This window comes from Grampus griseus, assembly GCF_964374135.1.
Source record: "Grampus griseus genome assembly, chromosome: 14".
Taxonomy (NCBI): domain Eukaryota; kingdom Metazoa; phylum Chordata; class Mammalia; order Artiodactyla; family Delphinidae; genus Grampus; species Grampus griseus.
The window spans coordinates 55,999,375-56,018,200 of NC_139008.1; positions in this window are offsets into that span (position 1 = coordinate 55,999,375).

The window sequence follows — 18,826 nt, forward strand, 5'->3', positions numbered from 1 at the left end:
AAGATCTCCTTCTAAGGCTCAACTCTGGCATCACCATGCAGGGCACAGCAAAAGCTCTGAAGACTGGAGTCTCCTGTCTTCATTTCATACTGTCCTCAAGCCTGGAGTTGCATCTCTTCCCAGGTTCCTTTAAAGACTCTCAACCAACTAGTGAAGCCCTCTAACACGATGAGTTCTTGGTAACATTTGTCTCAACAATTAAGGCTCCATCCCATTTCCTTCCTTCTACATGAGGGGATCTGGGGTCTCAAGAATGGAAGCAATTTGTCAAACATCCTATACTTGCCAAAGAGTGAGCCCAGAATTTGAGCCAAGGCCTGAGTGACACCCCCAACTCCCAATGCATATACATCCCCAATCTAGCAGTAGCCAAGGACATCATTAATGTACTAGAGTTGAAAAACTAACATCCTGGGTGGGGGTGTGACAGGTGGCTGGGCTGCATCATTCGCTTGGCTGTTTCACTCCCACAGAAGCAAGTGCAGGTTGATGTGGGCTCTGAAGAAATTGGGCATGCCTTGTTTCTCAGGTGACTTCCTTGGATATTGGACTTCTGGGAGGAAGGGCTGCATCGATGGGAGAGAAAGGGTAGGGAGGAAGAAGAAGACAGCTCAAAAATCCCAGGTTGATGCATATGTGACACTTTTCTTTCCCTTTAAAGAGCTTCCAACCTTCAAGATGGCAGAGGAGTAAGACATGGGGATCAACTTCCTCCCCACAAATACATCAGAAACACATCTACATGTAGAACAACTCCTACAGAACACCTACTAAACACTGGCAGAAGACCTCAGACTTCCCAAAAGGCAAGAAACTCCCCACGTACATGGGTAGGACAAAAGAAAAAACAGAGAAGAAAGAATAAGGATGGGACCTACACCTCTGGGAGGGAGCTGTGAAGAAGGAAAAGTTTCAACACACTAGGAAGCCCCTTCTCTGGTGGGGACAGCAAGTGGCGGGGGGGAATCTTCGGAGCCATGGAGGAGAGCACAGCAACAGGGGTGCAGAGGGCACAGTGGGGAGATTCCCACACAGAGGCTCGGTGCTGACCAACACTCACCGGCCTGAGAGGCTTGTCTGCTCACCGGCAGGGGTGGGTGGGGGCTGGGAGCTGAGGCTCAGGCTTCAGAGGTCAGATCCCAGGGAGAGGACTGGGGTTGGCTGTGTGAACACACCATGAAGGGGACTAGTGCACCACAGCTAGCCAGGAGAGAGTCCAGGAAAAAGTCTGGACCTGCCTAAAAGGCAAGAGACTATTGTTTTGGGGTGCATGAGGAGAGGGTATTCAGAGCACTGCCTAAACCAGTTCCAGAGACAGATGCAAGCCACAGCTATCAGCACGGACACCAGAGACAGGTGTGAAATGCTAAGGCTGCTGCTGCAGCCACCAAGAATCCTGTGTGTAAGCATAGGTCACTAACCACAGCTCCCCTCCCAGAAGTCTGTGCAGCCCACCACTGCCAGGGTCCCATGATTCAGGGACAACTTCCCTGGGAAAATATTACATGGCACCTCAGGCATGCAACACCATGCTGGTCTCTGCCACCACAGGCTCGCCCCACACCCCTCTCTCCCCCCAGCCTGAGTGAGCCAGAGCCCCCGTAGCAGCTGCTCCTTTAACCCCCTCCTGTCTGGGTGAAGAACAGATGCCAGAGAGCAACCTACACGCAGAGGCGGGGCCAAATCCAAAGCTGAACCCCAAGAGCTGTGTGAACAAAGAAGAGAAAGGGAAATCTCTCCCAGCAGCATCAGGAGCAGCAGATTAAATCTCCACAATCAACTTGATGTACCCTGCATCTGTAGAATACCTGAATAGATGACAAATCATCCCAAAACTGAGGCGGTGGACTTTGGCAGCAACTGTAGAATTGGGGTTTGTTTTCTGCATCTAATTTGTTTCTAGTTTTATGTTTATCTTAGTTTTGTGTTTATACATTATTATCATTGGTAGATTTGTTTATTGATTTGGTTGCTCTCTTCCTTTATATATATATATTTTTTCTCTTTTAGTGACTGTGTATGTGTATGCTTCTTTGTGTAATTATGTCTGTGTAGGTTTGCTTTTACCATTTGTCCTAGGGTTCTGTATATCTGGGTTTTTTTGGAGTATAGTTTTAAGCACATGTTATCATTGGTGGATTTCTTTATTGGTTTGGTTGCTCTTTTCTTTTTTTAATTACTTTTTTCAATAGTATTTTTTAAACTTTTTTATTTTAATAACTATTTATTTTCTTTCCTTCTTTTTTCTCCCTTCTCTTTTGAGCCATGTGGCTGACAGCATCTTGGTGCTCCAGCCGGGTGTCAGGCCTGAGCCTCTGAGGTGGCAGAGCTGAGTTCAGGACATTGGTACAACAGAGACCTCCTTGCCCCTCATAATATCAACTGGAGAGAGCTCTCCCAGAGATCTCCATGTCAATGCTAAGACCTAGCTCCACTCAACGACCAGCAAGCTCCAGTGATGGACATCCCATGCCAAACAACTAGCAAGACAGGAACATAACCCCACCCATTAACAGAGAGGCTGCCTAAAATAATAATAACTTCACAGACACCCCAAAACACACCACCGGACGTGGTCCTGGCCACCAGATGGACAAGATCCAATCTCATCCACCAGAACACAGGCACTGGTCCACTCCACCAATAAACCTACACAACTCACTGAACCAACTTTGCCCACTGGGGACAGACATGAAAAACAATGGGAAATATGAACCTGCAGCCTGTGAAAAGGAGACCTCAAACACAGTAAGTTAAGCAAAATGAGAAAACAGAGAAATACACAGCAGATGAAGGAGCAAGGTAAAAACCCACCAGTCCAAACAAATGAAGAGGAAATAGGCAGTTTAACTGAAAAAGAATTCAGAGTAATGATACTAAAGGTGATCCAAAATCTTGAAAATAGAATGGAGAAAATACAAGAAATGTTTAACAAGGACCTAGAACTAAAGAGCAAACAATGATGAGCAACAAAACAAATGAAACTAAAAATTCTCTAGAAGGAATCAATAGCAAATTAAGTGAGGCAGAAGAATGGATAAGTGGCCTGGAAGATAAAATAGTGAAAATAACTACTGCAGCACAGAATAAAGAAAACAGAATGAAAAGAACTGAGGACAGTCTCAGAGACCTCTGGGACAACATTAAATGCACCAACATTCGAATTATATGGGTTCCAGAAGAAGAAGAGAAAAAGAAAGGGAATGAGAAACTATTTGAAGAGATTATAGTTGAAAACTTCCCTAATATGGGAAAGGAAATAGTCAAATACAGGAAGGGCAGAGAGTCCCATACAGGATAAATCCAAGGGGAAACATGCCAGAACACATATTATTCAAACTATCAAAAATTAAAAACAAAGAAAAAATATTAAAAACAGCAAGGGAAAACCAACAAATAACATACAAGGGAATTCCCATAAAGTTAACAGCTGATCTTTCAGCAGAATCTGCAAGCCAGAAGGGAGTGGCAGGACATATTTAAAGTGATGAAAGGGGAAAACCTACAACCAAGATTACGCTGCCCAACAAGGGTCTAGTTCAGGTTCAATGGAGAAATTAAAACCTTTACAGAAGAGCAAAAACTGAGAGAATTCAGCACCACCAAACCAGCTTTACAACAAACGCTAAAGGAACTTATCTAGGCAGGAAGCACAAGAGAAGGAAAAGACTTACAAAAACAAACCCAAAACAATTAAGAAAATGATAATGGAACATATATAATGATAATTACCTTAAATGTAAATGGATTAAATGCTTCAACCAAAAGACATAGACCGGCCGAATGGATACAAAAAAAAAGACCCATATTTATGTTGTCTACAAGACACCCACTTCAGACCTAGGGATACATACAGACTGAAAGTGAGGGATAGAAAAAGCTATTCAATACAAATTGAAATTTTAAAAAAAGCTGGAGTAGCAATTCTCATAACAGAAAAAATAGACTTTAAAATAAAGACTGTTACAAGAGACAAAGAAGCACACTCCATAGTGTTCAAGGGATCAATCCAAAAAGAAGATATAACAATTGTAAATACTTATGAACCCAACATAGGAGCACCTCAATACATAAGGCAAATGCTAACAACCATGAAATGGGAAGTCGACAATAACACAATAATAGTAGGCGACTTTAACATCCCCTTTCACCAATGGACAGATCAACCAAAATGAAAATAAATAAAGAAACACAAGCTATAAATGACACATTAAACAAATGGATATAATTGATATTTATCAGACCTTCCATCCAAAAACAACAGAATACACTTTCGCCACAAGTGCTCATGAAAGATTCTCCATGATAGATCATATTTTGGGTCACAAATCAAGACTTTGTAAATTTAAGAAAATTGAAATCATAACGAGTATCTTTTCTGACCACAAAACTAAGAGAATAGATATCAATTACAGGAAAAAAATGTAAAAAATACAAACACATAGAGGCTAATCAATGCACTACTAAATAACCAAGAGATCACTGAAGAAATCAAAGAGTAAATCAAAAAATATCTAGAAACAAATGACAAAGAAAACACGACAGCCCAATGCCTATGGGATGCAGCAAAAGCAATTCTAGGAGGGACATTTATAGCAATAAAATCCTACCTCAAGAAACAAGAAAAATCTCAAATAAACAGCCTAACCTTACACCTAAAGAAATTAGAGAAAGAAGAACAAGAAAACAAAGCAAGAAAACCCCCCCCAAAGTTAGCAGAAGGAAAGAAATCATAAAGATCAGATCAGAAATAAATGAAAAATAAATGAAGGAAAAGATAGCAAATATCAATAAAACTAAAAGCTGGTTTTTTGAGGAGATAAACAAAATGGATAAACCATTAGCCAGACTCATCAAGAAAAAAAGGAGCACTCAAATCAACAGAATTAGAAATGAAAACGGAGAATTAACAACTGACACTGCAGAAATACAAAGGATCATGAGAGATTACTACAACCAACTAATGCCAATAAAATGGACAACCTGGAAGAAATGGACATGTTCTTAGAAAAGCACAACCTTCCAAGACTAAACAAGAAAGAAACAGAAAATATAAACAAACCAATCACAAGCACTGAAATTGAAACTGTGATTAAAAATCTTCCAACAAACAAAAACCTAGGACCAGATGGCTTCACAGGCGAATTCTATCAAACACTTAGAGAAGAGCTAACACCTGTCCTTCTCAAATGCTTCCAAACTATAGCAGAGGGAGGAACACTCCTAAACTCATTCTACAAGGCCATCATCACCCTGATACCAAAACCAGAAAAAGATGTCACAAAGAAAGACAACTACCGGCCAAAATCACTGATGAACATAGATGCAAATATTCTCAATAAAATACTAGGAAACATAATCCAACAGCACATTAAAAGGATCATACAACCATGATCAAGTGGGGTTTATCCCAGGAATACAAGGATTCTTCAAGATATGCAAATCAATCAATGTGATACACCATATTAACAAACTGCGGGAGAAAAACCATATGATCAACCCAAAATAGATGCAAAGAAAGCTTTTGACAAACTTCAACACCATTTATGATAAAAACTCTCCAGAAAGTAGGCATAGAGGGAATTACCTCAACATAATAAAGGCTATATATGACAAACCCACAGCAACATTGTTCTCAACGGTGAAAAACTGAAAACATTTCCACTAAGATCAGGAACAGGACAAGGTTGTCCACCCCCACCACTATTATTCAACATAGTTTTGGAATTTTTAGCCATGGCAATCAGAGAAGAAAAAGATATAAAAGGAATCCAAATTGGAAAAGAAGAAGTAAAATTGTCAGTGTTTGCAGATGACATGATACTATACATAGAGAATCCTAAAGATGCCACCAGAAAACTACTAGAGCTAATCAATGAATTTGGTAAAGTTGCAGGATACAAAATTAATGTACAGAAATTTCTTGCATTCCTATACACTAATGATGAAAAAATCTGAAAGTGAAATTAAGAAAACATTCCCATTTACCATTACAACAAAATAATAAAATACCCAGGAATAAACCTACCTAAGGAGAAAAAGACCTGTATGCAGAAAACTATAAGATACTGAAGAAAGAAATTAAGGGTGATACAAACAGATGGAGAGATATACCACGTTCTTGGATTGGAAAAATCAACATTGTGAAAATAACTATACTACCCAAAACAGTCTACAGATTCAATGCATTCCCTATCAAACTACCAATGGCATTTTTCACAGAACCAGGACAAAAAAATTGACAATTTCTGTGGAAACACAAAAGACCCCAAATAGCCAAAGCAATCTTAAGAAAGAAAAATGGAGCTGGAGGAATCAGGCTCCCTAATTTCAGACTATACTACAAAGCTATAATAAACAAGACAGTATGGTACTGGCTCAAAAACAATAATATAGATCAATGGAACAGGATAGAAAGCCCAGAGATAAACCCATGCACATATGGTCACCTTATCTTTGATAAAGGAGGCAAGAATATACAATGGAAACACACAGCCTCTTCAATAAGTGGTGCTGGGAAAACTGTACAGCTACATGTAAAAGAATGAAATTAGAACACTCTCTAACATCATACACAAAAATAAACTCAAAATGGATTATAGACCTATATGTAAGGCCAGACACTATAAAAAATCTCTTAGAGGAAAACATAGGCAGAACACTCTATGGCATAATTCACAGCAAGATACTTTTTGACCCACCTGCTAGCGAAATGGATATAAAAACAAAAATAAACAAATGGGACCTAATGAAACTTAAATCTTTTGCACAGCAAAGGAAACCACAAACACATTGAAAAGACAACTTTCAGAATGGGAGAAAATATTTGCAAACAAAGGAACTGACAAATGATTAATCTCCAAAATATGCAAGCAGCTCGTGAAGCTCAATATCAAGAAAACAAACAACCCAATCCAAAAATGGGCAGAAGACCTAAATAGACATTTCTCCAAAGAAGACATACAGATTGCCAACAGACACATGAAAGGATGCTCAACATCACTAATCATTAGATAAATACAAATCAAAACTACAATCAGGTATCACCTCAGACTGGTCATCCAGTGGTCAGAATGGCCATCATCAAAAAATCTACAAACAATACATTCAGGAGAGTGTGTGGAGAAAAGGGAACCCTCTTTTTCTTTTGGTGGGAATGTAAATTGATACAGCCACTATGGAGAACAGGATGGAGGTTCCTTACAAAACTAAAAATAGAACTACCATATGACCCAGCAATCCCACTACTGGGCATATACCCTGAGAAAACCATAATTCAAAAAAAGTCATGTACCACAATGTTCATAGCAGCTCTATTTACAATAGCCAAGACATGGAAGACACCTAAGTGTCCATTGACAGATGAATGGATGAAGATGATGTGGCACATATATACAATGGGATATCACTCAGCCATAAAAAGAACGAAATTAAGTTATTTGTAGTGAGGTGGATAGACCTAGAGTCTATCATACAGAGTGAAGTAATTCAGAAAGAGAAAAACAAATACTGTATGCTAACACATATATCTGGAATCTAAAAGAAAAAAATTGTTCTGAAGAACATAGGGACAGGACAGGAGTAAAGACGCAGATGTGGAGAATGGACTTGAGGACACGGGGAGGGGGAAGGGTAAGCTGGGACGAAGAGAGAGAGTGATATTGACATATATAAACTACCAAATGTCAAATAGATAGCTAGTGGGAAGCAACCGCACAGCACAGGGAGATCAACTCGGTGTTTTGTGACCACCTAGAGGGGTGGTATAAGAAGGGTGGGAGGGAAATGCAAGAGGGAGGGGGTATGGGGATATATGTATACATATAGCTGATTCACTTTGTTATACAGCAGAAATTGACACACCACTGTAAAGCAATTATACCCCAGTAAAGATGTTTAATAAATACATAAATAATAAATAAATAAATAATAAATAAATAAAAAGAGCTTCCATTCAGACTCTGCTCAGTTCCTCCCAAAGCATATTTCTTACTCCTGGATGTCATGAGTGAGAACTCAGACTCCTGTGTCTTCCTGTCTTGGGGAGATATTTTTGCCCATAATACTCATGAGCAACTGGAACATAAAAAAGTGAAGTGGAAAAGCCAAATCAAATGCCAGCTTGGTGCAGACAGTTGACTGCTCCATGGCTCTGTCAGAGCAACCGTCCAAAGCCAGACTTTCTGAAGCCAGGTATGCTCCTTGGCCATGGAGAAGAAGGGTACAGCGATAACAGGGATGTAGCCAGTCTACCATAGGAGTGTGGTGCACTACAGTACCCAGAAAAGAGATGGGTCCAGTATCTGAGTGAGCCTTGACCACCCAACGGATATTAGGAAACAGGTTAGAAAGTCAGGCAGGGGCCTGGCAATGAATGCCAGGATACTTCCTAAAAATGAGTGTTCTCCAGTCATTTCATATATATAATCATGATAGCTATGATTCAAAATCTCAATTGCCCTAGGCTAGAAGCTTTCTATACACTCCTGTTTAGGCCTCAATTCATACTCTACTCAGGTATCTCCTCAGATCCCTTCTACCATTCCTGAGGGTCCCTCCCCTGATGTCAGGGTGCTTTGCTTCCCATCTTTTGCACCTGTGTCACTTTTTTTTCTTCCAGTTTTACTGAGATATAATTGACATATAGCACAGTATAAGTTTAAGGTTTACTGCATAATGATTTGACTTCCATACATCATGAAATAATTATTACAAATTTACTGAACATCCATCATCTCATATAGATAAAAAATAAAAGAAATAGAAAAAAAATTTTTTCCTTGTGATGAGAACTCTTAGGATTTACTCTTTTAACACTTCCGTATATAACATACAGAAGTGTTAATTATATTAATCATGTTGTACATTATATTCCTAGTGCTTATAAATGGAAATTTGTACATTTGACCACCTTCATTCAATTCCCCCTCCCCCACCTCCACCTCTGGTAACTAAAAATCTGATCTTTTTTTCTATAAGTTTGTTTGTTTGTTTTTAAAGTATAACTGACCTACAACACTATGTTAACTCTTGTTACACAACATAGTGATTCAATATTTCTATAAATTGCAAAATGATCACCATGATAAGTCTAGTTACCACCTGCCACCAGTACAAAGATATTACATTATTATTGAATATATTCCCTGTGCTGTACATTTCATACCTGTGATTCATTTATTTTGCACCTGGAAGTGTATACCTCTTAATCTCTCTCATCTATTCCTCTCCTGTCCCCATTCCCTCTTCTCTGTCAGCCACTGGTTTGTTTTTTAGATTCCACATATAAGTGAAATCATACAGTATTTGTCTTTTTCTGTCTACTTATTTCACTTAGTATAATACACTCTAGGTACATCCATGTTGTCACAAGTGGCAAGATTTCATTTTTTATGGTTGAGAAATATTCTATTATATATATTTTAAAATGGGATATATATATATATATATATATATATATATATATATATATATATATATATATATATACCATATCTTCTTTATCCATTCATCTATTATCTGTTGATGGGCCCTTAGGTTGCTTCCATATCTTGGCTATTGTAAATAATGTGGCAATGAACATAAGAGTGCATGTTCAAATTAGTGTTTTCATTTGCTTCAGATAAATACCCAGGAGTGGAATTGCTGTATCATTATGGTAGTTCTAGTTTTAAATTTTTAAAAAAATTTTAAAGAAATCTCCATACTATTTTCCAACAGTTTATATTCCCACCAAGAGTGCATGAGGGTTGCCTTTTCTCCACATCCACACCAACATTTGTTATTTGTTTGTTGTTCGATAATAGCCATTCTAATATGTGTCAGTCAATACCTCACTGTGGTGTTTTTTTTTTTTTTAACATGTGCTATTCTTTTTTTGGTAAAATATCTTTATTGGAGCATAATTGCTTTAGATTGTTGTGTTACTATCTGCTGTATAACAAAGTGCATCAGCTATACATATGCATATATCCCCATATCCCCACCCTCTTGGGTCTCCCTCTCACCCTCCCTATCTCACCCTTCTAGGTGGTCACAAAGCACCGAGTTGATCTCCCTGTGCTACGCGGTTGCTTCCCACTAGCTATCTATGTGACAATTTGGTACTGTATCTATGTCAATGCCACTCTCTCACTTCGCCCCAGCTTACCATTCACCCTCCTGTGTCTTCAAGTCCATTCTCTACATCTGCATCTTTATTCCTGTTCAGCCCCTACGTTCTTCAGAACCTTTTTTTTTTTTTTAGATTCCATTATATGTGTTAGCATACCGTATTTGTTCTTCTCTTTCTGACTTACTTCACTTTGTATGACAGACTCTAGGTCCATCCACCTCACTATAAATAACTCAATTTCATTTCCTTTTATGGCTGAGTAATAGTCCATTGTATGTATGTGACACATCTTCTTTATCCATTCATCTGTTGATGGACACTTAGGTTGCTTCCATGTCCTGGCTATTGTAAATAGAGCTGCAATGAACATTGTGGTACATGACTCTTTTTGAGTTATGGTTTTCACAGGGTATATGCCTAATAGTGGGATTGATAGGTCATATGGTAGTTCTTTTTTAGTTTTTTAAGGAACCTCCATACTGTTCTCCATAGTGGCTGTATTAGTTTACATTCCCACCAACAGTGCAAGAGGGTTCCCTTTTCTCCACACCCTCTCCGACATTTATTGTTTGTAGATTTTTTAATGATGGCCATTATGACTGGTGTGAGGTGATACCTCATTGTAGTTTTCATTTGCATTTCTCTAATAATTAGTGATGTTGAGCATTCTTTCATGTGTTTGTTGGTAGTCTATACACATATGCAGAAGAAATAAAACTTTAAAGGCATACACACAATAATGTTAACAGTGTCAGCTCAGGGTGTACTCATTTTAGTCCTCTTTTCTTTTATAAGTGTTTCCTAAATTTTATGTTAAAACTGATATAATGTTTTTTGTTATCTATAGATTTCTTTTTTAATCTCTAACTCCCATAAATCAAATTCTTCTGTTTGTTAAATCTGGTGATTCAGTCCCAGCCGTTTATATTCTAACTACTTGATTGCCATCCATCCTGTACATTCAATCCACTAATATACGTTAACTACCTACTGCTAAGCTAGAAGCCCTTCTGGGGCTGTAGTGGGGCAGACATGATAACCAAGCATGAATATGTGAGTGAGATCTGGCTGCTGTCCTTTACATACCCCCAGTCAGTCTGGAGATGGGCAGGTAAACTGTTAAATGCATATAATGCAGTGATACATTGTACAAGGAAGGAGTGCCAAGAGTAGGGACACCTGCCCCTGCTTAATCTTTTAGCTCTGGCCATGTTAATAAATGCTAAACTGTGAAACTGAAAATAAAAGAATTTTTTAAAAGGATGGAAAATAAAATATTAGGAAAAAACTAACCCAAAGAAGCTGATGTAACAATATTAAAAACAGACAAATAAGGATAAAGTAAAAATAAAAATGAATAATGTAAAAAGCTATTTTTTAATAATAAAAGGAACAGTCTTCCAAGAATATCCAATATTAAAACTTGTATAGACCTAAGAATCTAACTTTAAAATATATAGAGAAAAAATTAAAATAATTATCAGGAGATATTGAAAAACTCACAACCACATGGAAATTTTTTTTAACTTTTTGTTGTGGAAGTTTTCAAACAGGCACACAAAATTAATGAGACATGTACAATGATCCACAAGTACCCATCACCTAACTTCAAAAATTACTAACCCATTGGCAGTCTAGTGTCATATCCACCCACCTATTTCCCCCACACTGGGATGGATCATTTTGAAGCAAAACTTAGATTCATCATTCCATCTGGAAATATTTCAGTATGTGACTCTAAGAGTCAAGGAGTATTTATAAAAACAAAATTGTGACTTTAAATGCATATTACAGTGAAAGAAGCCAGTCTGAAAAAGCTACATCCTATATGATTCCAAGTATACAACGTTCTGGACAAGGCAAAACTATAGAGACATTTAAGATCAGTGGTTGCCACACGAGTAGGTAGCAGGGAGAGAGGAATAGGCAGAGGATTTTTAGGGCAGTGAAACTACTCTATATGATATTATAATGATGGATATGTGTCAATATACATTTGTCCAAACACATAGAATGTACAACACCAAGAGTGAACCCTAAGATAAACTATGGACTTTGGGTGATTGTGCTGTGTCAATATAGGTTCATCCATAGTAAAGCTGATACCATTCTGGTGAGTGATGTTGATCATGAAGGAAGCTATGCATGCATGAGGGCAGGGAGGTATATGGGAAATCTCTGCACCTTCCTCTCAATTTTGCTGTAGACTTAAAACTGCTCTTTAAAAAGTCTTTATATTAAAAAAAAATTGTGAAACTATGATCCTACCTGCGATAGGCTCCCCAAACATGTCCGCATCCTAATTCAGAGAACTTGTAAATATGTTACCTTATATGGCAAAATGGACTTTGCAGCTGTGATTAAATTAATGATTTTGCAATAAGATTATCTAGATTATCCAGATGAGCCCAAGACAATCACACAGGTCCTTATAAGAGGGAGAAGATGTAAGGAAGGAAGCAGAGGCCAGATAGAGAGAAATTTGCAGATGCTATGCTACTAGCTTTGAAGATGAAGGAGGTGCCCAGAAGCTGAGGGTAAGGAAAGATTTCTCCCCTAGAGCCTCCAGAAGGAGTATGATCCTGTCAACAACTTGATTTTAGCCCAGCAAAACCTATTTCAGACTTCTGACCTCCAGAACTATAAGTAAATTTGTGTTGTTTTAAGCCATTATGTTTATGGTAAGTTGCTACTGCCACAACAGGACACTAATACAATACCTAAAATAATTTAGAAACATAAGGAACAGAGGTGGCCCTGATAGTAAAAGACAAACTGCCATAGGGTCTACAGATGGAGAATTACAGAGGAAAAAGGCAAGTTCCCAACAGCTACAGGAGACTTCCATGTTCAAACCAACTACATAAGCTGGTAACTGCCCATAAATGGGCAAAGTGCTTTTCAATATCTAAGTAGAAAATTTTTAGACCATGTATAGACCCAAGCACTCTGTTATATTCCTTATATGCAGTCACTCATTTAAATTTAATAGAGTTTACAAAATGGATCAAAGACCTAAATGTAAGCCTGGACACTATAAAACTCTTAGAGGAAAACATAGGCAGAACACTCTTTGGCATGATTCGCAGCAATATCTTTTTGATCCACCTCCTAGAGTAATGAAGATAAAAACAAAAATAAATAAATGGCACCTAATCAAACTTACAAGCTTTGCACAGCAAAGGAAACCATAAACAAAATGAAAAGACAGCCCACAAAATGGGAGAAAATATTTGCAAATGAAGTGACAGACAAGGGATTAATCCCCAAAATATACAAACAGCTCATGCAGCTCTATGTCAATAAAACAAACAACACAATCACAAAATGGGCAGAAGACCTAAGTAGACATTTCTCCAAAGAAGACATACAGGGCTTCCCTGGTGGCGCAGTGGTTGAGAGTCTGCCTGCCGATGCAGGGCACACAGGTTCATGCCCCAGTCCGGGAAGATCCCATATGCCGCGGAGCGGCTAGGCCTGTGAGCCATGGCCACTGAGCCTGCGCATCCGGAGCCTGTTGCTCCGCAATGGGAGAGGCCACAACAGTGAGAGGTCCGTGTACCGCAAAAAAAAAAAAAAAAAAAAAAGGAAGAAGACATACAGATGGTTAAAAGCACATGAAAAGATGCTCAATATCACTAATTATTAGAGAAATGAAAATCAAATCTACAATGAGGTATCACCTCACACCGGTCAGAATGGCCATCATCAAAAAGTCTACAAACAATAAATACTGGAGAGGCTGTGGAGAAAAGGGAACCCTCCTACACTGTTGCTGGGAATGTAAACTGGTGCAGCCACTATGGAAAACAGTATGGAGGTTCCTTAACAAACTAAAAATAGAGATAACATATGATCCAGCAGTCCCACTCCTGGGCATATATCTGGAGAAAAGCATAATTCAAAAAGATACATGCACCCCAATGTTCACTGCAGCATTATTTACAATAACAAGGGCATGGAAGCAACCTAAATGTCCATCGACAGATCAATGGATAAAGAAGATGTGGTATATATATACAATGGAATATTACTCAGTCATAAAAAGGAACAAAATTGGATCATTTGTAAAGAAATGGATGGACCTAGAGATTATCATACTAAGTGAAGTAAGTCAGATGAAGACAAATATCATATGATATTACTCATATGTGGAATATAAGTTTTAAAAATGATACAAATGAACCTATTTACAAAACAGAAACAGACTTACAGATATTGAAAACAAACTATGGTTACTAAAGGGGAAATGTCAGAGGGATGGATAAATCAGGAGCTTGGGATGAACATACATACACTACTATATATAAGATAGATAGCCAACAAGGATCTACTATATAGCACAGGGAACTCTACTCAATATTCTGTGATAAACTATATGAGAAAAGAATCTAAAAAAGAATGAATATATGTGTATGTATAACCGAATCACTTTGCTATACACCTGAAACTAACACAACATTGAAAATCAACTATATTCTGATAACAATTTTGTAAAAATAAATAAATTTAATATGTTTAATCAGGAAATCCATTTTACAGATGAGAAAACTAAAGTTTCTCTACAGAAGGAGTTGCTAAACTATAGCCAGAGGGCCAAATCTGGGCCTGCACATATTTGTCTCAATAAAGTTTTATTGGAATACAGCCACACCTATTCATTGACATATTGTCTGTGGCTGCTTCATCAGAGACCGTATAGCCCACAGAACCTAAAATATGTACCTCCAGTTCGACAGAAAAAGGTGCAGGCCCTTGTTCTATGTCTATCCTGTCCAATATGGTAGCCATTAGCCACTTGTGTCTTTTAGGCACTTGAAATGTGGCTAGTGCAACTGAGGAACTGAAATTTTAATTTAATTTAATTTAATTTAAATTCATTTAAATTTAAACACTGATACTATATTCAGTTATTAGAAACCTTTAAGTAACTTTGGAACAACTTTTTCAACTGTAAGTTTTATGAACTCTAAAGACAGACGAAGCATTGCCAATTAAAGTTGAACTTCCAAATTTAAATATGCAATAAATGTAAAATACACACTGGATCTCAGAGACATGAATAGAAACAAACAATGTAAAATACCTCAGTAATATTTTTTTTAGATTGTTATTGGAGTATAGTTGATTTACAATGTGTTAGTTTCAGGTGTACAGCAAAGTGAATCAGTTATGCATATACATATATCCACTCTTTTTTAGATTCTTTTCCCATATAGGCTATTGCAGAGTACTGAGTAGAGTCCCCTGTGCTATTCACTAGGTCCTTATTAGTTATCTATTTTATATATACTACTATATACAGAATATATGAAGATATTTTATATATAGTATATATATAGAGAGAGATTGGAAGCTCATTCTTACAAATTATCCCTAACCCCCTTACCCCTTGGTAACCATAAGTCTGTTTTCTACATCTGTAACTCTATTTCTGTTTTGTAGATAAGTTCTTTTGTAACCTTTTTTTAGATTCCACATATAAGCAATATCATATGGTATTTGTCTTTCTCTGTCTGGCTTACTTCACTCAGTATAACAGTCTCCAAGGGACTTCCCTGGTGGCACAATGGTTAAGAATCCACCTGCCAATGCAGGGGACACAGGTTCAATCCCTGGTCCAGGATGATCCCACATGCCATGGAGCAACTAAGCCCATGCACCACAACTACTGACCCTGCACTCCAGAGCCCACGAGCCACAACTACTGAGCCCACGTGCCACAACTAATGAAGCCCACGTGCCTAAAACCCAAGCTCTGCAACAAGGGAAACCACTGCAATGAGAAGCCTGCACACCACCACAAAGAGTAGCCCCTGCTCGATGCAACTAGAGAAAGCCCGCATGCAGCAAAAAAGACCTAATGCAACCAAAGAAATAAATAAAATAAAATAAAATAGACAGTCTCCAGGTCAATCCATGTTGCTGCAAATGGCATTATTTTGTTCTTTTTTATGACAGAGTAATATTCCACTGTATATATGTACCACATCTTCTTTATCCATTCCTCTGTTGATGGAAACTTAGGTTGCTTCCATGTCCTGGTTATTGTAAATAATGCTGCAATGAACATTGGGGTGCATGTATCTTTTTGAATTATGCTTTTCTCCAGATATATGCCTAAGAGTGGGATTGCTGGATCATATGGTATCTCTATTTTTAGTTTCTTAAGGAACCTCCATACTGTTCCATAGTGGCTGCACCAGTCTACATTCCCAGCAACAGTGTAGGAGGGTTCCCTTTTCTCCACAGCCTCTCCAGTATTTATTGTTTGTAAACTTTTTGTTGACGGCCATTCTGACCAGTGTGAGATGATACCTCATTGTAGATTTCATTTTCATTTCTCTAATAATTAGTGATATTGAGCATCTTTTCACGTACTTTTAGCCACCTGTATGTCTTCTTTGGAGAAATGTCTATTTAGATCTTCCACCCATTTTCTGAGTGGGTTGTTTGTTCTTTTTTTGATATTGCTCTGCATGAGCTATTTGTATATTTTGGAGATTAATCTCTTGTAGGTCACTTTGTTTGCAAATATTTTCTCCCATTCTGAGGGTTGTCTTTTGGCTTGTTTATGGTTTCCTTTGCTGTGCAAAAGCTTTTAAGTTTAATTAGGTCCCATCTGTTTATTTTTGTTTTTATTTTCATTACTCTATGAGATGGCTCAAAAAAGATATTGCTGCGAGTTATGTCAAAGAATGTTCTGCCTATGTTTTCCTCTAAGAGTTTTATAGTATTTAGTCTCACATTTAGAGCTTTAATTCATTTTGAGTTTATTTTTGTGTATGGCGTTAGGGAGTGTTCTAATTTCATTCTTTTATATGTAGCTGTCCAGTTTTCTCAGCACCATTTACTGAAGAGACTCTTTTCTCCATTGCATATTCTTGCCTCCTTTGTCATAGATTAGGTGACCATAGTTGTGTGGTTTTATCTCTGGACTTTCTATCCTGTTACATTGATCTATATTTCTGTTTCTGTGCCAGTACCATACTGTTTTGATGACTGTAGCTTTGTAGTATAGTCTGAAGTCAGGGAGCCTGATTCCTCCAGCTCCATTTTTCTTTCTGAAAATTGCTTTAGCTATTCATGGTCTTTTGTGTTTCCATACTAATTGTAAATTTTTTTGTGCTAATTCTGTGGGAAATGCCATTGGTAATTTGCATTGTATCTGTAGATTTCTTTGGGTAGTATAGTCATTTTCACAATGTTGATTCTTCCAGTCCAAGAACATGGTATATCTTTCCATCTGTTTGTATCATCTAATTTCTTTCATCAGTATCTTATATTTTTCTGAGTACAGGTCTTTTGCCTCCTTATTCCTAGGTATTTTATTCTTTTTTTTGCAGTGGTGAATGGGATTGTTTCTTTAATTTCTCTTTCTGATCTTTCATTGCTAGTGTATAGGAAAGCAAGAGATTTCTGTGTATTAATTTTGTATACTGCAACTTTACCAAATTCATTGATGAGCTCTAGTAGTTTTCCAGTAGCATGTTTAGGATTTACTATGTACAGTATCATGTCATCTGCAAACAGTGACAGTTTTACTTGTTTTCCAATTTGGATTCCTTTCATTTCTTTTTCTTCTCTGATTGCCATGACTGGGACTTCCAAAACTTTGTTGAATAATAGTGGCAAGAGTGGACATCCTTGTTTTCTTCCTGTTCTTAGAGGAAATGCTTTCAGTTTTTCACCATTGGGAATGATGTTTGCTATTGGTTTGTCATATATGGTCTTTATTATGTTGAGGTAGGTTCCCTCTATGCCCACTTTCTGGAGAGTTTTTTTTTTAAATCATAAATGGGTGATGAATTTTATCAAAAAATTTTTCTGCATCTATTGAGATGTTCATATGGTTTTTATTCTTCAATTTGTTGATGTGGTGTTTCACACTGATTCATTTGAGGATGTTGAAAAATCCTTGCATCCCTGGGATAAATCCCACTTGATCATGATATATGATCCTCTTAATGTGATGTTGGATTCTGTTTGCTAGTATTTAGTTGAGGATTTTTGTGTCTATATTCATCAGTGATATTGGCCTCTAATTTTCTTTTTTTGGTGATATCTTTTTCTGGTTTTGGTGTCAGGGTGATGGTGGCCTCATGGAGTGAGCTTCGGAGTGTTTCTTCCTCTGCAATTTTTTGGAAGAGTTTCAGAAGGGTACATGTTAACTCTTCTCTAAATATTTGATAGAATTTGCCTGTGAAGCCATCTGGTCCTGGACTTTTGTTTGCTGGATGTTTTTAAATAAGAGTTTCAATTTCATTACTTGTGATTGGTCTGTTCATATTTTCTATTTCTTCCTGGTTCAGTCTTGGAAGGTTGTACCTTTCTAAGAATTTGTCCATTTCTTTGAGGTTGTCCATTTTATTGCAGTATAATTGCTTGTAGTAGTCTCTTTTGCTCCTTTGTATTTCTGTGGTGTCCTCTGTAACTTCTCCTTTTTTGTTTCTAATTTTATTGATTTGAATCCTCTCCCTTTTTTTCTTGATGAGTCTGGCTAAAGGTTTATCAATTTTGTTTATCTTCTCAAAGAACCAGCTTTTGGTTTCATTGATCTTTGCTATCATTTTCTTTGTCTCCATTTTATTTCTGCTCTGATCTTTATAATTTCTTTCCTTCTACTAACTTTGGGTTTTGTTTGTTCTTCTTTCTCTAGTTGCTTTATGTGTAAAGTTAGGTTGTTTATTGAGATGTTTCTTGTTTCTTGAG